Consider the following 21,891-nt stretch of genomic DNA (forward strand, 5'->3'; position numbering starts at 1 on the left):
AGGAGAACAGCACCTTGTTTACCTACATTAACCCTATTAACAGTATTAATTACTCTGCTGTGTTTATTTTGTGGTTCAAGTGTTTTCCTAAGTTCAATTCAATTGTAAAAGTTAGTTCATCTTTAGCTTGAAAAGGGGAAAAGATTTTTATTCACCTAACTAGATCTAGTGTCAGTATCACTGGTGCAATTGCAATATGCTTTTTTAAAAATTCAATTTCTAATACTCTTTCACATAACAGCCCCACAAGAACCTCTAATAGCTGCGACTACTTTTTATGATAGTTTTAAATGGAAGACTAATTTTTAAGTTTAATAAAGTTTGCTGTTGAAATTTAAAGTTATAAACAAGTTTGTACACCATCACAGAATGCAACATTGCAGTTCAATTATTTCAGAGGAAGACAGTTTTAGATGGTGGAAACACTGCCTAGGGCCTTGATACAATACAGTATGTTTGTTATTGCTAAATCCTCACTTTAATCACCCAAATGGCAGAAACAGCTATGATCAAGATGCAAAAAATCAGAGTATACTAGACTCCATAATGGAGTCTAGTATTTTCCATAGTCTTGGGGTTTTCTGACACTAACACTTCAAGACTGTGGATGTTAATGTCCTAACAAAAATGGAAAATTTTTATTCTATAATTTTTCTAATTTTACATATGAAACTTTGCAATATTTGCTGTCTGCTGATGAAGATTAACTACAGACCATTATGGAAATTAACTACTGAAAACACTGTTATCACACAGATGTTATTGGTTGAAGGAGCTGCCACATGTGATGAAGAATAAGTCCTACAATTAGCAAGACATCTTTCATAATGAGAGTGTTAAAATGAAACTTATCAGAGGAGGTTCTGTTTTCGTTATACAGTGTAACTGATAAATGATTTTGTCGAGTGTTTTTTTAATATATAAAATGCATATTATTCTATGAATCAAAACAAGGTTCAAAATTGTTGAAGTAATAAAGAAATAGCTGTATACAGAATTAAAAACAAAAAAAATGGAGTGCTGCTGATAAGCTTACATATTTATAGGTCATATAGAAAGTAGCATATCCATTTTTCACTCAATTTGTAGCTGATTTCTTTAATAAACGTTTTTTAGCTTACTTGCATTTCATTATTCTTTATTTCTATCTATGTACATAGTTAAAATGTATTTTAAAGGCCTAAATTAAGTCTTCTGACGAATGTTCCAAAACATCATGGATATTTATTTAGAGTTTAGAAGGACCTCTGACACTCTTCCACCTGTATAAAAATCACAAGTGTGCCTCAAATGTTCATCAAAAGAAATAACCTGATTACCCAAAATATTTGTATAGCCAGCCAAATTCATTCTGGTTGGTATTTCAAGTAGAGGACTCCGTAATAGTTAAAACATCTCCAAGGCATCAACTGACCCACTATTAGCTTGTACAGCACCTTGCACAAAGTCTGAATTCAATGCCTCATTGCCTTGCCTGTGAATTTGGTGACTGGCATCATTATAGTATAGGCAAAGTTTGGATTCGTCAGACATCATATCACAGCTTTTCAATAATCAATAGTCCAGTTGTTATGCCTTTTAGTCCATATTAGCTGGGCCTCTATTCCAGATATCCATGTTATGCAAATCTCCTCACAGTGTTCTCTCAGATATTGGCTGACTAGGTCTGTTTCTAACTGTTTGCAGCAGTTCTTCTTGTCATGTTTGAAATTGTTTTTCATTTACTAGATGCAATATTCATCACTGTTCATGATCATTTGGCACAAAATTTCAACCAAAATTGTGCTTCTGCTGATTTCTGCTTGATTTTGACTTGCATCATTCCTTAAAAATTCTTATTACTGTTCTTCCTGAAACACCAGAAGATTCAGCTACTTCTTCAACAGGATATCCTCTAGACCTCGCAAATACTATCACTCCTTTTTTGTCACTTGCTAACATCTTTTCTGCAAGCCCATCTTTCATTTCTGCATGGTGGAAACCCTTGCTTCTTTAGCCACTGCTGGTGTACCTGTAAATAGCAAAAATGGTTGAACCCTACATTCTAATTTCAGTGCTGTAAGCAAACCAGCATAGAAGATAAACACATATTCGATTTGTTATAAGGCCTAAATACCAAAAGTGATTATTTTTTTTTTTTTGTCTAGTGTCTGTATCTTGAGTATTATAAACAGTAATATTGTATTAACATAATAATAAGGTTGAACCAGAAACGATTTCCATGAAGTTAACAAACTGCACTATAATCAATTCCTAGAATTTAATTTATCATCACTTCCGAAAATTCAAGAGGAGAAATGCTTATATCTGGATTTATTTATTCTTGGAACAATATATATATATATATAAAAAAAAAAAAAAAAAAGAAGATATAAGCAGGAAAGTATTCTAAATGGAAGTGCAACACACATTATAAAATGCATGGCACTTCACTGGATTGATCATTGGACCAGAGCTGGATTTTAATGTTTGTAGACCGCAGACACTTTTATTCTGAAAAGTGGGAAAAGAGGAGTAAAATATTTCTTATAATAAATTATGCTGTATTAACACTGACTGCGAATTACATCTTTTGATGTAATGCAAGTACAGGCAGTTGATCAGCGCAGCAGCGCATGCACATATGAACGTGTATTACTGTTGTCTCATTCTTATCTTGTTAAACTGACTTGTTTCATACACAGTTAAATGTGCATTCTCCTATTCAAAGCAGTTGTACTCACAAATATGTACATGTGACTTATATGTCAAGAGAGCAGTAGTAAATAGTGGAATAAGTTTGTGTGTGACATTTTAAGAAAATAGCGCAAATTTTAAAAGACTGATGAGCTGTATTTTCAATTTTTCACATTCTTATCCTAGAATAATTTGTGTTAACTGGATTTGACATGATTTAAAATGTCTGACAGATATATGTGAAAACAGAAATCTTGTTATGAAAGAAAAAAAGAAAAAGCTTTGAGTAAAATGAAAAATTCAATGCTGAAATATTTATATGATTTATAGAGCTTCTTAATGTACCGTTATATAATCGACTTAATAATCTAAATAGCAATAAGAGCTTAAAGAATTCCTATGTTCCCACAATGCATTTCATGACATGTGGGAATCTTATGTGTGTAAGATTCCAAACCGGAGAAAGGTTGGTTGGTAGTTTCGTATTTAGAAAGTTAAATTTAGTGTTATGGCGACACTATTCTATGACAAGTGCCTCGTGTTGGAAGAGTTTGTAAGTAGATCATAATTTAATAATTTCAATGGCTGAATCGACTAGGGGGTTGTGGTTGTGAGAATGTGCATGTTATGCAAGTTCGGTGCTGATTTGGTTGGTTCTGAAGCTGTTATAATGGTAATAAGCACATGTTTGTTATTTGGTTTTTAGGAGCATTAGCAACTAAGGCCATATTGCTCCGGGATATGCGGTGGTCATTCCCTGACCTTTCCGTATTCTCCGTATTTGGTGGTGACGGGCTCGAACCCCGGTCTAATCAAGAAGCGTGTGCTATGCACTGCTGCTCCTTCCCACCTGGCTACGGAGGCGCCGCATAAGCACACGTATTGGAAGTTTTTGCAGTGCCATATTTTGCGGTGATGCTCCTGATGTAGCATGCATTAGACATTTAATTGACATTTAATTAAATATATTACATTGTTGATGTCACTTACTGGATATGTGTGTGTCTCTTTATATGTATTAAACATAGTCCCCAATTTACCGTATGAAGAAAATATTAATGTGATATCTGTGTTGGTGAACACTTGGCAAAACTGTCTGGCGAGACTGTTGTCATAGGGTAGGATAATGCGTGTGTTCTGTTTGGTGCTACGATTATGCGGGTTTTTGACATTATTCCTTGCAACAGAAATTGTGTGTTGGATTAGATGTAAAGGGTATTTCCTGGCTGTGAATTTCTTTGTAAGATATTGTAATTCAGTGATTTAATCGTCCTGTAAAGAACTGGACTTTATGGTGTTGTAAATTTGATTGTAGAGAACGGATTCTTTTGTACTGAGGGTGATGTGATTCCAAATGCAAATATTTTCCTGTGTGTGTGTGTGTGTGTGTGTGTGTCTTTCCTATAGATTTTGGTTCCTAGCTTGGTGCCCATTTTATATATTGTGAGGTTAAGAAAGTTGATTTTATTGTCTGTTTCTATTTCAAGGGTGTATTTTAATGTTTCGTGTATTGTGTTGAATTTAATAAAGAGATTATCAATGGTGGCTCTGTTTCCTATTAATAATATGTTGTCCGCATACCGCATGTAGAGTTTAATACCGGGAGGGAAAGGTTGCAGTACTTGGTTTTCACTGTTACAAACCAAATTGGAAAATCACCCAGACAAAATGGCGAATTATGCATGAAACCAACAGCTGAAATATATAAATGTTCTAAACCACTCCTGCAATAAGCCTACTCTTTCTCAATCTGAAGATTTCAGTGATGGCATTCAAATAAAGGTCAAGTTGATATAGAATTAGAATCAGACAGGGTAGATTCTGTAGTGTTGACATCGACAACTGATGATGAATCAAAGCCTGTGAATGACATAAGTACCCAAAAAACATCTGTTACTGTTTCACTATCAAATTTCAGTACCAATCCAGCTAAATGGAAAATAAATGCTGATCTCATTCATCACGTTGCTCAAAATGTGCAGTCTCAGAATTTAGAGTGCAATTTGAAATCAATGTCTTATTAGTAAATTAATAAGAGGTAAACTCCTCTTATTAATTTACTAATATTATTATCAATGTAGAACATATTGAGTATTACAGCTCTGATTCATACTATGAAATCAATGTCTAAAAAATTTGGCAAAAAAGTAAGGTATGCAAGAAAAGAATTGTTTTCTAGGAAAACGGGAAATGGTGGTCATTAAAAGAGACTGGCTAATATTCTCAGAATCTACTGGAAAAGGGTATTGTTATATGTGTATGTTATTTAAAGACGAACTTAATGAGATATGTAATCAATTTCAGATTGTATTCAACGACTGGAAAAATGCATATTCAAGAATCACATAGCATGAAAAATCAAGAGCATTTCACTTCTATATCTAATATGTTGCAGTTCGAAAAGTCTACCTGGATTGGCACAAAATTGCAAATTGAGAAGGAAAAAGCAATTAAATACTGGACCGAAGTTTTAAGAAGAGTAGTTGTGGTAGTAAAATTTTTGGAAGAAATAGGTATAGCTTTTCGTGGTGATAATGAGCAACAATAATCCTAATAATGGCAACTTCCTCGGGTGTATTGATCTTCTATCTAAGTTTGATCCTTTTCTAAAAGAGCATATAAGAAAATACGGAAATCCAGGAAGTGTAAATGTTTCGTACCTGTCTTCTAACTACACATAAATAATTTATCAATTTATTAAGGTTAAATTATTTTGGCACACATCACATCTGAAATTAAAGAAGCCAAATATTACAGCATCAGCATTGATTCAACTCCTGATATAAGTCACACAGATCAGTTGTCGGTCACTATTCGTTATGTATCTAAAGATGGGGAAGTATATGAGTGTTTCTTGATATTGTTCCCATTGAAAAGCATAATGCAAAATACATTTTTGACACAGCAGCACCTGTTCTTGATAAACATGGAATAGATGTAGCAAACTGCAGATTTCAGTCATATGACAACGCTGCTAATACGAGTGGGATGTAATCTGAAGTCCAAGCCAGATTCAAGGAAGTCAAAAAACTAGCAGTATGGGTTCCATGTGCTTCACACAGTCTTAATTTAGTAGGACCACATCTGCAGAAAGCTGTTTGGCTGCTGTAAATTTTTTCAACTACAGTCGCTCTATACATTCTTTGCAGCCTCACCCAAAGTGTGGTAGATGGTCTAAATTGAGTACGATGGAGAATACAATCTTAATAAAAAATCTATCAGACACAAGATGGTCATCACGTTACGATGCTGCGAGATCACTGGAAAAAAAAAAAATTAAAAAAAATAAAATTTGTTGTTGTTGTTTGGTTTTTAGGAGCATTAGCAACTAAGGCCATATTGCTCCGGAATATGCGGTGGTCATTCCTTGACCTTTCCGCATCCTCCATATTTGGTGGTGACGGGCTCGAACCCCGGTCTAATCAAGAAGCGCGTGGTACGCACTGCTGCTCCTTCCCACCTGGCTACGGAGACGCCAATAAAATTTGTGTAACACTTGTTGATATCTCAGAATGCGAAGAACAAAAACCAACAGTGGCTCATGAAGCAAAAGCTTTGATAAATAAACTGAACAGGTTAGAAATAGCATTAATGACTGTCATTTGGGAAGATCTAAAAAAAACATAGATAGGGCAAATACAGCAATACAAGAACCTGGAATTGAGTTATGCGTAATTGTGAAATTATATAATGCTCTTCTAGATTATTTGATTGATGTTTGAGATGAAGACAAATTTGATGATTTTGAATAAATAGCAAAAGAATTTGTTCCAAATTCTGAATACAGACAATATGAAGACTGAAAGCGAAAAGGAAGAAAGCGTTTCATGAAACACCAGTGCAAAAGATACATTTCAAATTTAAGTTTTTTATCGTATTGTAGACATACTAGTCACAGAAATGATAAAATGATGTGCTGAATAAAGTATATTGCAGTTTTCTTATAGATAAATCTATGTCAAAAGAAAAAATCAGATCCAAAGCACCAGCATTAGTCAACACCTACTTGTCCAACTTAGAAGTAGACTTCGTTGATGAATTCCTATTGTTTTCAGCACTATACAAGGCAGAATTAATAATGGCACAAATACAAGATAAACTGATTACTAGTTTCCCAAACGTACATATAACTTTAAGAATTTATCCATCCATAATTGGATCGAATGCTGAAGGAGAGCATTCATTTTCGAAACTTAAGCAGATCAAGAACTGTGTACGCTCAACTATGAGCCAAGATCGCTTATTGTCGTTGGCACTTCAATGTATCGAGAATGATATTACTCATCAAAGTCCATATGATGAGTAATATCGAGAATGATATTACTCATCATATGGACTTTGAGAATGTTAAAAATTTTGCTACAACAAGAAACCGGGCACCTCCGTAGCTAGGTGGGAAGGAGCAGCAGTGCGTAGCACACACTTCTTGATTAGACCGAGGTTCGAGCCAGTCACCACCAAATACGGAGGATGTGGAAAGGTCATGGAATGACCACCGCATATTCCCGGAGCAATATGGCCTTAGTTGCTAATGCTCCTAAAAACCAAATAACAAACAAACAACAAGAAACTGAAGCAAGAAACTTTTGCAATCTTAAGAAATGTTACAAGTAAACTAGATATTGATGATATTCTAGGTTTTGTTTCTTTTTAATTTCAAGTATAACGTGGGGAAGTTTTATAGCTGCATTATTTTTAAGTCTGAAAACCTTTACTTCCCTATTCATTTACTTTTTTTCCCCCTTCCTTTGTAAGACCTAAAACTGTCGTACGCCCTAAATACAGTGTCTAATTGGAAATCCAGCTCTGCATGGGACCACAAGAAGAGAACATTAAAAGAACAATGAAAATAAGTGAGAGTTTTACAGTGGGAATTTATTTGCTGTATTACTACAAACAAACAAACTTTCCAGCTGAACTCATTGAGAATTCTCTTTATTCTCGGCTGTTCTAAATAAAAATGGCTACTGGATCATGCAAACAGCATCGTTGTTATTTTGTGTGAGAAATTAACTGACTTTCTTGTGACTACTAATTGTTATCTTTCTCAATTCAACAAAACAATTCTTAATATTTTCAACAAGAGAACTGTGAAAATTCTATACTGTATTGATTAAGATGGTTAATAACTTAAAAAAACTAATACAAATGGGCCTGTTGTACTGGATTCCATTGATTAAGGAGATTAATATTGTATATATCCAGTAATATATTTAATAACAAAATGGACATTAATGCGAACAGTTATTATTAAATTACTGGGTATATACAATATTAATCTCCTTAACTTAAAAAAATTTAGTTTAGAAATGGAAGATTTGTATTCTCTCGCTCAAAGATTGGGGTGGTGATTCGATGTATTTTGGGGTCTCCGATTCCGGTGTGCATTGGATCACTGATCTTGTCTATGAGGGAGCAGAATACATGTAATCTATTTGCATAATTATTCAACTATGGAGAGTATCAGCACTGAAGTGTTCTACAAGACATCATAGAAGTAAATCTTCCATTTCTAAACTAATTTACTTATAATGTAGAACGTATTGAGCCATTGCTGCTCTGTTAACTATTACTTAAAAAAAATTACATCTTGATTTAATACTAACACATCTGTATCTTTCAGATATCTTAAAGTTCATTTAAATCAAAATGGCTTTATTTTGGCCCGTCTAACTTCAAATATACAGCAAAAAAGGAAGAAGAGGAGAAAGTCACAGCAAAACTCTAATTGTTATTTTTATTAATGATATTAAACTGGAAACTCTGTCCAGTTTAATATCATTAATAAAAATAAGAACTACCACGGACCCTGGCGCAGAGTCACAAGGGACTTCACTAATAACACTGGTCCATTCAGAACATTGCTCATTTATATATATATAAAAAACTACCTTCTACCAGTTAACCTCCAATGCCAACTCTTCAATTGTGTACTAGATGTTCGTGTGGGGAGTGTCAGAGGTCCTTCTAAACTCTAAATAAATTATATCAAAATTATTTCTTGCATCCACATACTTTGCGATCTCATAATACATTAGCAGATTGTCTGACAAGGTCTCCTATTAACAAAACAAAGTTATGACTGTCTTATTATTTTATTACTACATTGCATCCTAATCATTCATTCCAGAATTTTTCCTGTCACTAACTTAAAGATCTATAGTTGTTCTGATCAACCTTAAAATTTTCCCTTTGTGTCTGGGTGAGATATTTGTACATATCCAATCTTCTCAAATTTCACCTGAGCCTAATGATGCCTTTACTATTATAGCCTAATGTTTAGGCTTCCTCAGTCAATTCTTTCATTATAACTAGAGAGATAACATAGTTCCTTGTACTTTTTTAACTTTAAAATCAATTCCAAATATATTTAACCCTCTACTGGGCACAAAATATAACAAAGCTGGTGCACACTGGTTTTCTCCGCCATGCAATTATATTTGGAATAAAAGTGAAGAAACAATTTAAAATTGTATATTTAGTAATTGATTCTTTTTCTGACATAATGTACACAAAAGTGAATAATATATAAAAACATTTTTTAATTGAAAAGGATTACAAAAAAAAAAAAAAAAAAAGATACAAGAATAAAAAATAAATTTGTCAGTGCAATATACGAGGTGGTACACATTTTTGAAAATATACATCACACAAAATATATAAACAAACATAAACACAATTTATAAAAATACACAATACTGCATTACCTTTAGTGATTTGAAAATTCAAATACAATTTTAAAAATGTTAAAATTAGTTTTACAATAAGTTTAAACCATGACTTGAGCACATAGAATCCACTGAGTTTTATCCATTTTGTGCTTTAAAGAAAAGTATTTTCTTTATTTAACCTATTGAAAATTCAATAATCTCCACATATGTTAAACAAATAGGAAAAACAGAAAAATAATTCATGTAACTCGTTTTTTGGTTTACTACACAATGTGAAAATCTAAGTTTCAAGCTCTGCAATGCAAGATCTTCCCAGGTATCAAATGTATCTAGTTTGCTGTGTCTATTTCTTTTATAGTTGTCACAGTTAAATTTTTTAGTTGCAAAACAAAAAAAAAAACATGCTACCCAAAAGACTGTTTCTTTTGAAACCAGATTGTCATAATACCTTCTTGAATATGTATTTGAACTCCAAGAAATATTGGCAGTCATAGTATAAATTGTGAAAATCTAGCATCAAACAAAAAACTCTGTGAACAGTTTAGACTGTGCAAAGAAAAAAGTGCAAACTGCTCAAAATAATTGAGGGTTGCTCCAAAACCTCCAAATTTTTTTCTTGGATACTACTTCAAGTATGCCAATTTAAACTGTATATTACATAATTCAAGTCTTTAAGTATTTACATTTATTCTTCTACATATTCACCATTACTTTTCATAAATTTCATGCATTGTTGAACCAGAGCCTGCTATCCTCTCTCATAAAAGTTATCAGCCTCCAAGAGACCACTTCTTGATGGCCACAATAACAGCATCATTATTACTACATTGCATCCTAAATTTGCAAAGTTTTACCATGAGAAGACTATTCTTAATAGGGCCGAACAGGTGAAAGTCTGATGGTACAAGATCTGGACTGTGAAGGGGATTTGGAAAAAAAAGTGTACTCAAATTCTGCAATGGTCTTCATTGTTAGGATGCTGGTATGGAGTATGGCACTGTTGTGCTGAAAGAGAAACTTTCCCTATTCTTTCCTCTCTCTTGCAATTTGTGTCTTCAGCTTCTTCAGTGTCCTCACATGGCAAACAGAAATGAACATGCTCCTCCACCTCCATCCCCTGTTTTGGGCAAATCACAAGGATCAACCCCTCTTTTCTCAAAAAATAATACAATACACAATTTTTACAGCTGATGGCTGAGCCATGAATTTCCCTTTTTTTATAAACAAATCCCTTGTCACCACTCCATTGACTTCTTAGATTCTGGTTCACAGTGGTGTGCCCATGTTTCATTTTTGGTAATAATGCTGTCAAGAAAATTGTTACCCACAGTTTTATACTTCTCCAGTTGACTGGCACAAGCTTACATTTCAGCTCCTTGTGATCTGGCATTGGCATTCCAAGAATCCACACAGCATACAACTCCTGTATCCCTGATCATCCAGAATTGTTTGCAATGTACTAAAGTCTATTCCCACTACTGCACAAATCTTCACAAAACAGTTTATCCTCCCTCTCTCTCTGTCCCCACCCTACTACTCCCATTTGCCATTTCTGCAATGCAAGGATGGCATGACTTTGGTATGCCAATTCATACCATCAGGCCCCCTTGATTCTCAAGACCTCTTCATGGTGACAGGACTCATAGTATGGTAGTTCTGCCATTTGAATTACCAAATGCTTGGAGTATGGGTCATCTGTGTGCTCCTTTAATCCTTTTCCTTTATCAAAACATAAGCTCAACTGGAGGGAAAAAAAAAAGGTAGATCAACTGCATTCAGCACCTGGGAGAGAATGAAAGTGTGTTGAGAGTGCGGGGACAATTAGAGATGGATGCTACCTGGTCACCATATGCCGATACTGATATATCAGCGGAGGGGGAAATCAGAGAGGAATTTAGGAGTTTTGTATTTGTTCATTTGTTAACCTTACAGCTTCTTGGAAGGTAAATTAGTTAATGTCTCATTTCTGATATAGAATTTCTACTGCCAATACAATTTCAAATTTTATAAAAATTCAAAACCCAGGAAGGAATGTAAATGGTGGTGATGCAATAGAAAACATATAGAATATACACTGATATAGGTACTACATTTATTTTGAAGTCAGATTTTTGTCATGATCATGAGCCCGTAATAAGGTGAGTAGAGAAATTAATCCAATGGTGTCATCTCAATCCCTGGGATGATCAAAATAATAAGGAAGAATTTTTATCAGGTGCAAAGGAAAACTTTAGCTCTGCTGTTGAAGTGTATTTTTGATTTTTGATGTCCACACAGCACTCACTTTAGAATATTACAAAGAAATGCCATAGGATAAATGCACAAAAATTTTCTTCCAGCCAGAATAACTGATTGTTGGAACAAGCTTTCATCTGGAACTGTGGAAGCGGATAGTCTGAATAAATTTAAGGAAGAAGAATTGGCGAAATATATTTTTTGTGAGGGGGGATGGAGAGATGATATAAGATGGGTTTTTCTCCCTTGCTGTATAAGCTTCCTTCCTTCCTTCCTAGAATCATTTGGAAAATACAGGATTACATACATGGATCATGTTTTAGTATCTAAAATTTTCTTAGTGCAGAATTCTTAATCATATGTAATTGTGAAGAAAGAAACTTGTTATCATACAGATCTTTATCAGCTGTTACATTTAAAAATTCCCAGACCTGCAGGGAAACCACATGGAACTTGCAGTTATATGGGCGGTGTTCAAGTTACTAAGAGTACAATCAAAACCTTGCTACTTGTTAAAAAAAAAAATGATCAATCTGAAGTACTGGTTAAGCCATCAAATGACATTATAGGAAAGCCAACATTTGATATACCTTTAATGTCAGTATATCAAATGGATAACTCCTCCCCCTATTTGTTGGGAGGATTATGTTCTTGGTTAAGAAGAATATACTTGTAGATTTCAAAACATGCTTTTACGCACATGCGCGAAGACAAATATTCCCTATTTAAGTTTCATACTCACCCCTATTCGGTAATTTTCATTCCTGTGATCACAACATATGGTCAAAAAGCATTGTCAGCTTCAGGAAGGAAAATTGTTTTGCAATTTTTTTCGTTAAATTCTTTTAACTAATTTTCTTATTTTTAATTGTGTTAAATTGATTTTTAATTATTTTTAAATAAATTATTTGTTACTCTAAAGTAAGTTTTTCGATTTTTTCGTTTTAATTTTGTGGAGAGTATCATATGGAAGTGTTCTACGTACTATATTGAGGTAAACCTCTCTTATTATTTTATAAAACAAGTATAGAAAAGGCATGCAGCAGAGAACAGAACATCTATAAGACAGAGAGTAGAGAGACTTCTGTTAGAGATGGGTCATTAATTAACCTAACTGCCCCATTTTGAATGGAATCAAGAAACCTGAGGGAGATTTGGGGACAATATTCCATGGTAGGATGGATTTGCAATTTGTACAGAGTGAGCAAACGTTTAGAAGAAAAGTACCCAGAGAATGAAAGAGCAAACCCAAGTTTTTAGATGCAGAGGCGGCAATATTTGTGATGTGTTTATGCCAAGAGAGATTTTAAGTCAAGGTAAGCCCTAATAGAGATATGTGACATCTAGAAATATGAGTGTCACCGAAGATAAGCATAGGAGCAGAAGAATCCTTTTTTGTGAGATATAAGACAGGACTGAGTTTTAGAAGGATTGAAATTAACTAAGTTATTTTTTCCCCACTGGAGATCAGCATTTAAGGAATTGGTAGTGGATATTTGAGAAAGTGAAGCTGCTGGGGCAGGGCAAGATTTCTCAAACTGGAAGGTGGAATGTAATGTGTTATCATCAGCAAAACTATGGACAGGATTTCTAGTCAATGAAACAAGGCCATTAATATTCAAGAGGAAAAGGGTGGGAGAAATAACCAAACATTGGGGAACACCAGCATTAGCAGAGAAGTTAAAAGACAAAGTACCATCTACCATCACCTACAGTGAGCAGTCAGAGATCCCAATTATAAAAAACAGTCGGCAAATCATAAGATGGAAGCTTATTTAGAAGATCTTTATGCCAAACATGATCAAAAGCCCTCTTTGAAATGCCAAGAGCAACTGCTTGAGTTTAACCAAACTTTTCCATTGAATTTATCCCTAGATGGATGACATAAGTCATAATATCAGCAATGGATCGACACTGATGGAATCCATACTGGCGATTATTGATCAGATGGAAGGTTTCTAGATAGTTTTAAGAGCTGGCAGTTAATAGATTTCTCCATTACTTTAGAAATAGTAGAAGTGCAATGGGATGATAATTGGATGGGTGGGATTTGTCATCCTTTTTAGAAACTGGATGGATATGAGCAATTTCAAAGCAGAAGAGAAAACACCTGTGGGATAAGAAAGTGAAAAAAGGCAACACAGAACTGGAGTAAGCTCAGGAGTATAGATTTTGAGGAAAAGTGGAGGCCCATCAAGATCTCAGCTACCCACATCAAAGTCGACCTTGCACTTGATCATTAGACAAAGCAGTAGTAATCCCCAAGGCAGAATGTACTGGTCCCAGAGGAGCTAGTTGCTGTCGGTGACTATATTGTCAGGGAATTGGAAAATATATTGTGCAAAAAAGATAAGTGGAATAAGAGAACCAGAGTATGTCTGCCAGGGGGCAAAAGTTGATGATGCTGTAGAGCAGATATCATCTTTTAAGGGCGCTAATGCCATTAAGAGTAGGAGATCTGCGGGCTTACTTAACAAGTACAGGTCAATGTTGAAAAAAATCACAAGTTACGGTTAAATTTGAAAATGTCTGCAATTCTGCCCAGACAAGATAGGAGGGAGTACATGATGAGAGCCTTGTCAATCAATTCAGCCTGGAGAGATTGTGCAAGGCTTGTGGGGTAGAATTTTTTTGAGAATGGTCTGTGCTTGTTAACAGGAGAGACTGCTTCTACAGGGATGGGATACACTTAAATAAAAAGGGCCCAAGAATATTTTCTGATAATATATCAAGGTGGGTCGGAAAACTGATAGATTAGAGGGGATATACAGACTAATTAACAATAGCCACAGGCAGAGATGAAAGTGATTCTTATACTGCTTTTATTGGAATGAACAGCATCCTGGAAGGTAAGGTGCCAGGGATTTCAAGGACTGCTGGGAATCATCATGGAAAAAGTAAATACATGGGTTGTGCTGAAGTAACTAAGTGTAAAAACAGGTGCATGTATAATAGCATGTACATCGATGCTAGGAGCATAGTAAATAAATTTGATGGGTTTAAAGTGCTGGTCAAGACATCAAATGTGGACACTATTAGGATATCAGAGACACAGTGTCACACCAGATATAAGGGAAGCAGAATTTGAATATGAGGAGCACAACATTGTACATAGTGAATAGTGTTGATTGTCAGTAGCTGTGTGGGTCCCCTGAATTCCGCATTTGTATACTCTGTGTCGCAGTACAAACTCTGTCAAGGTCAGAGTTAGTGTGAGTTTTAGTGTTGGTCTGAGTTGTGTAGTTCCTCTGGCCTTTAAGCCCCAGGGCCTCCACATTGTCTGTGTTCTGCCCTGGGAAGGCAGGCAGCTTATGGCAGAGAATAGGAAGATCTCTGGTGGGGGCAAGCCCTGGAAAATGGTGCCTGAGTTTGACGTGGAGGCCCCTCTCCCAACACACACACACACAGACTGAAAAAAGTAGTGGGAAAGACAGATGAGGAAGAGAGAAACAAATGAAATAAAGAAGGTAGGTGATAGGAAGACTTTCCACCTGGAAATAGGAGGTTAAAGAGATAGAGAGGAATCCCTGAGGAAGGGGGGACCATCCTCCACAGGGGGACTGTTAAGAGCAAAGAAAGATTTGTGGCATTAAGAGTCGACCAGGTAAAAAGGTTGGGATGGAGAATGGGATTGTAGGGGATTAAAGTCATAGCAACAGGGCAACCTATGTGGGAGGAGGAGATCGCACTGTGGCCATGCAGTGCTTCTCTGTTATTAATCACACAACAGCCAGGCCAGCTGAAGCCAGTGTCAGAAAATCCCACATCATACCTAAGAAGAGGGGACAACTTCAGCAAGGCAGGGGGAAGTTTCCTGGTAGGTTGTCCCTAGTGCAGTTTAATTTGGGGGGGCCTATTAGAACAGCACACACTCTACATGCACTCAGCCCAACTGCACACCTGTCATACAGTTACACAATTATGCTTTTTATATATATATTTAGAGGCAGACTGAAAAATAGCACATTCTTTCACACATTTAACATCTTACTTTCATCAGCATACCGACAGACGGGTGCCATCTAAATATAACTACCAAGACATCATTTTTTTTTTAAATTTAAATACTACTCATAAACATTCATTCAGTCACCACATTCATTAACATGCAAGAATTATATATATATATATATATATATATATATATATATACACACATATTCAAGGTACAACAGTTAACACTTATAGGACATTCTCATTCATTACCCACTTTCACACACTTATCTCACTCAATACAGTATCCTGAATAGGACAGCACACATTTATTTTATTATTATTTTTTTTTCATGTTAAGTGGATTCATTTCTCACCCAACACAAGACACACATACCTACATACACTCACATGTACATGTATACAGGTAACCCTTGTATAACATGGTAGTTAGGTTTCTATAAAATGTCATGTAGTGCAAAACAGTGTTATATGGGAGTAAAAACCAGTACAAAAAGGTGGGGGGAATTATGTTCCAAAAGCTAACAAAATTACACCATTTTTTTAATAACTATCGGAAACTTAATTTTTATAAAATTAATAGTAATAACTGAACAAACATCTTAAACTGTGATACAAAAATGAGAACATTTTTTCTGTTACAGAATATCTTCACTTTCTGAACTTTCTTCTGCGACATCTAGATTTCGTGTCTTTGCTCTCTTTAAAAAATCAGTAATCTGGGATTTTTTGCTTTTGCTTGATAGATCATTGTAAATTTCATGGTATGGAGCTAAGCATTTTTGAAGCTCCCTTTTGAACTTTGTGCTCCTTTTAGTTGAAGGGTCTGCATTAAAAAAATAAGATTCTAATTGCTTGGCTAAGCTTATGCCTTCCCATATGCTTTTTAGTGTAAAATTTGGAAATTCAGAATTTTCACCTGTGCTATTATCCTCTGAATTGATTTGGTTTACACCCGATGCCATTTCTACCAAATCCGCTTTGCCAGCCTCTTTTTTTACCAGTATTTCTTGAACATCTTCAGTAGTCATATCATAAAACCTTCCCCTCCTACTGACTTAGCAAGTTCTACTATCGCACCAATTCTGTTTTCTGCTGGTTCGATCATATTTTCTGAATGAACTGACTCTGCTCATACATTTTTCCAACACACATTTAATGTTGACAGTTGCTTCTTTGAGCAATAAAGCTGATTCCAATACAGTCCGCAATTGAAAAATGTTTCCACACCTCAATCACTTCAATAGATTTGGAATCAATTTTTTCCAAAATCCACTGTAACAATTTTCTGATGTAATGAGTTTTAAAGATAAATTGAAGAAGTTGTATCAGGTGGTAGGAACAATACTTCATCATTTGCATGACAAATCTTTTGGATGGCCTAGTGTGTTATCTAATAGTAATAAAACTTTAAAATCAAGATTTTATCCACAATTTCAACCAGCACAAGTTCAATAGCACAGAACCTACATGGGGATTTCCCAATAAATTTTTTTTTTTTGCATTACGACTAGCAAGCCAAAAGCGTGGATTCACAAAAAATAATGTAAATGTTGAAAAATTACATCGAACATAATAGCAGTTTTCCTCGCACAACAGCTCACAAATGGTGTTATACGAGGTTTGCCACAATTCTCTAACCATGTTATATAAATACCATGTTATGCGAGAATTTTTGAAATTTATCAATTGTGTTAGAGCGAAACCGTGTTATATGGAGGTTGCCCGTACACACATTTACTTCTACATTTGCATAGATACTAACACACACACAGGGATGGGGCATCCTGAGGGTGCAAGAGGTGCACCAGTGTTCCAGGGCACCTGGAAACCTGAACCTTACACACACATATGAAGAAAATTTTAAAGGGGACACCACATACCTGAGGAATGCCCTGCTCTCTCTCTCTCTCTCTCTCTCTCTCTCTCACTCACACACACACACACCGTGTGTGCGTCTGAGCAGGGGCAGGCACAGTACACAATGTGTACAAAAAGGATAGGAGCGGTTATGCTCTTAGTTAAGAAACAGAAATTCTTATGCAGCTGACATGGGTAGCCAGTGCAATGTTCATCAGTCTGGTGTGACATGAGCACTAGGAAAACAAAAATGAGAGGAGTAAGTTATAGGCCTAATAACGCTGACTAGTACAACGAACAACTGAAGAGAGAAATAGTGGGCAAGTAAATCAGAATGTTTTATAATGGGAGATTTTAACTTTCCAGATATTGACTGTAACTTGCCAGCAAGACTTTCGTGGATTTATTAGATGACTGTTTTCTACAGCAACATGTTAGAGAGGCAATCAAAGGGAGTAATACCCTTGAACCGAGTATCAACAGTGATTATTCATGCATTAAGAATCTGGAGATAAAAAAACCACTACGCAGCAGTGATCACAGTGTACTGATGTGGGATTTATTTACAGTTGTAACTACCATTAAGGGTAAAGGGAAGGGTTTTTTTTTCTTTCTTAACGGTGACTACAGTGCTCTCGGACAATTTTTATACAATGGTGATGTTACCATTAGCTAATTCTAAATGGGAAGCATTCAAGGAATTAATCTTGGAAGCTATGAGGCTTTCCATACCAATTAAAAAGTACTGTTCAAGGTTTAGACCTAATTGGATGTCAGATGAACTAGTGAGACTCATGGCAGAGAAGAAAAATGCATGGGATGCATATAAATTATCAGGTGACACAAAAGCCTATGGTAGATAAGTTAGTCTGTAACCGTCACAAAGGTAGAGTACAAGAAATGTTTGGCAAAAGATGCAAAGAAAAACAGCAAAAACTTCTTTACTTATGTAAACTCTAGAAGCAAGGGGATGAATCAATTTGGTCCACTTGATATTGATGTTTCAACTGTTCATGTTGCTAAAAAACTGAATGAATATGTTGCATTTACATTCACACAAGGTATTCTTTAGGAAAGTGGAGGCTGGACATGTATCAAACTCTAACAGAGAGCTACATGATTTTGTAATAAGTGAGAGAAATTGTTAAACATAAGAAAGACATCTGGGTTGAATTATTAAGGGAGGCAGTGAAAAAAGTAATCAAACTCTTAGCCATAATTATAAGAGCAGCCTTAGATTTAGGGGACTGTGAACTGCAGATATGCGAATATATTCAAAACTCATAATGGGGGATCAAAGGATCAAATTCATGCTTTGATCCCCCACTTACAGACCTGTTAGTTTAACTTGTGTTCCAGAGAAAATAATGGAGTTACTGGTTAAAGAAGTGATGCAGAATCATCTAAACAAGACTACAGTTATATTTTGGACACAACATGGGTATGTTAATGAGAAATCTTGTCTGACCAATTTGATTCTAGCAGGGATAAGGAAGTGATTATCCCCTTGTATAAGGCAATGGTCAGGTCACACCTTGAGTACTGTATACAGGTCTGGAGGCCTCATTTTAAGGATGTAGAGCTGTTGGAATGAGTACAGAGAAGAGCAACAAGATTAGTGAATGGAACAAAGGGTTGCTCTTATGAAGAAAGGCTTAAGTTTTGCAAATTACAGTGTCTGGAGACTAGGCACCTGTGAGGTGACCTGACTGAGGTGTATAAAGCCTTGAATGGTCTGAGCATGCACAATGCTGATGGGACTCTTCCTCTTGCTCAGAATAATTGCCTGAGAGGGCATAAATTCAAATTGAGGAAAAAACAGTTGTACAATAGGTGAGTGGAAGTTTGCCTTTAGCCAGTGGGTGGTTGAATGCTGGAAAAAATTTCTATCTGTCGTTGTAGAAGTTGATAGCTTAAATAGATTCAAGGCAGAACTAGACAGACAGACATGAGAAGGGTGCTTTTTTTTTTGGTTGATGCTATATAAGCTTGCCTTCTTGTATCAAGCGCCTTACTATTGCTAATTGGATACTATGATGTGGTCACAAAGGAACTGGATAAAAAAAATTAATGTTGATATCATATACTTGGATTTCAGGAAAGCTTTTGATGCTGCTGCACATAAAAGACTGCTGCACAAATTGGGGCAGTATGGCATTAAGGGATGATAGAGTGGGAGAAGACATAGTGGTAATCAATGGACACTGCTCTTCAAGGACTAACGTTATTGGTGGAGTCTTGTATCTTCTTGTATCAAGCGCCTTACTATTGCTAATTGGATACTATGATGTGGTCACAAAGGAACTGGATAAAAAAAATTAATGTTGATATCATATACTTGGATTTCAGGAAAGCTTTTGATGCTGCTGCACATAAAAGACTGCTGCACAAATTGGGGCAGTATGGCATTAAGGGATGATAGAGTGGGAGAAGACATAGTGGTAATCAATGGACACTGCTCTTCAAGGACTAACGTTATTGGTGGAGTCCTCCAGGGTTTGTTGTTGGGCCCATTGTTATTTTTTATATTTATCAATGATAGTGATGAAGGCATATCAGGCTTATTGTTTAAATTTATATATGATACAAAAGTTGGCAGGGTGGTTAATGACAGTAAATTACAGTATACTACGGCAATAGGATCTAGAAAAGTTGGGTAGAATGGAATGAGGGGTGGCAACTGAAGTTTAACATTGACAAATGCATATGGGTAGCAATCACCCCCAGAACACCACACTATCTTTGTAGTACTACACCAGCGTAGTGGAAAACGAAAAAGACCTCAAGGTAATTGCGCCATCAGACAAAGTTCTCTGGGCAGTGCAGACAGGCTGTCAGGCCAGTTCATGGAGTTTTGTCAATGATATAAAGGAAGTACAGATAAGGGCAACGAGATTGGTGAAGGGAACAAAGGGGTGCTCTTTGTTCCCTTACAATGGTTGCAGAATTCATGTGTGGAAATTTGATTTTAGCCAGTGAGTGATTGATTGCTGAAACAAACTTCCATCTGTTGTTGTGGAAGTTGATAGCTTAAATAAATTCAAGGAAGAACTAGACAAACTATTGGAATCGATAGGTGAAATGGGAAGGTGGTTTTTTTTTTTTTTTTTTTTTTTTGGCAGTATAAGCTTTCTTTCTTGCATCATTTGCCACTACTAATGCTAATACTATCAGGACCTGGCACTTTTTTGACATCAAAACTGGTCAAAATTCTTTTGACGGAACATCACAGAAGGCATTGAATTGAATGTACCGGGGATAGTACACAAGTTGGAAGAAAAGTAGGATGCTAGCAGGTCATCATTACCTTTGGCTGAAGTGGCAATAGTACCATCTGGTTTTGACAGAAGTGGGAATAGAGATGGACAAATGCTGCTATCAATAGCTTTGGCAAGAGACCAGAAGGCAAGTAATAGGCCAAATGACTGCATTGAGAATAACAAACTACACAGACAGAGCTCAGCAAATTAGAATATCTTATGTGGGATTTTATCTTTCTAAATACTAACTGGAATTTGTGGGGTGATATCTGACAGGAGTAGAACATTTTTGGATTTGCTAGGTTTCTGCTTTTCATACTTAAATATCACGCAGGCACCAAGAGAAAGCAATATTCTTTATCTGATTACCCTAGTGGAGCTTTTCTTCATTTTGAAGTTTTTCTTTCTTTTCCATCAAAAATGTGAATGCACTTTTCTAAACTAGTTCTGTGTGCTGATTTCAATATGTTCCAGGTTTTTGCAGTTTTTGTAATACAAATACTGATCATATCAGTATGAGTTTATTAAGATGGCTTCATTATAAAACAAATGAGATAGGTTACAATTATGTTTTTATCACTTTTACAGTTTAAACACAACACCCTCTACATACATAGTTAAAATATATACTATGCTATTGTGAAAAAGTACAGTATACTATTGTAAAAAAGGTATGCTATACTATTGTAAAAAAGGTATGCTATACTATTGTAAAAAAGGTATATACAATTTAAAAAATATTGTATATATCTGAACAAAGTGTACCAAATGATTTCCTTTGGTACACTTTGTTCAGATTGTCATGGTAAAACATCCAGTAACAGTCTGCCAACGTGCATTCATTTTAGAAGACTTGGTAGCAAATTTTCCATTGATTTCGTGTCTCGATGGAATCATTCTCCTGCTTGCTACTCATTATGCCAATGTTTCTGAGAGAACGCTACATGCAAATGCAATAAATTAAGTTTCAACAACGTACAACGCATCCCATTTTTTTTGTGGACATCGAGCAGAATGCTGCTACTAAGAATGAACTGTATCAGGACTAGACATAAAAGGACTTGTCTTTTCATACAGGAGACCTATGGCCAAAAAAGTTTCCAAAACAGCCATTTGAACAGTTGACATGCTTTTACTTCTAAATGAGGCATTTCTCAAAACTTTCATCATGCAGAAGCTCTCCAATCTGAAGCCCTACAAGGTTTCTCTCTTTCACTTTTCCAGTACTGATCTTT

At 35.6% G+C, this 21,891-nt stretch overlaps 1 protein-coding gene across 2 annotated transcripts in view; it reads right to left on the minus strand.

The window, feature by feature from the left end:
• Window positions 1-21,891, minus strand: part of LOC150083266 (casein kinase I-like) — a 261,891-nt gene that overhangs the window by 44,528 nt on the left and 195,472 nt on the right. The window lies entirely within an intron of this gene.

This window comes from Mastigoproctus giganteus, chromosome 7 (assembly GCF_048544385.1).
Source record: "Mastigoproctus giganteus isolate SK-2022 chromosome 7, ASM4854438v1, whole genome shotgun sequence".
Lineage (NCBI taxonomy): Eukaryota > Metazoa > Arthropoda > Arachnida > Uropygi > Thelyphonidae > Mastigoproctus > Mastigoproctus giganteus.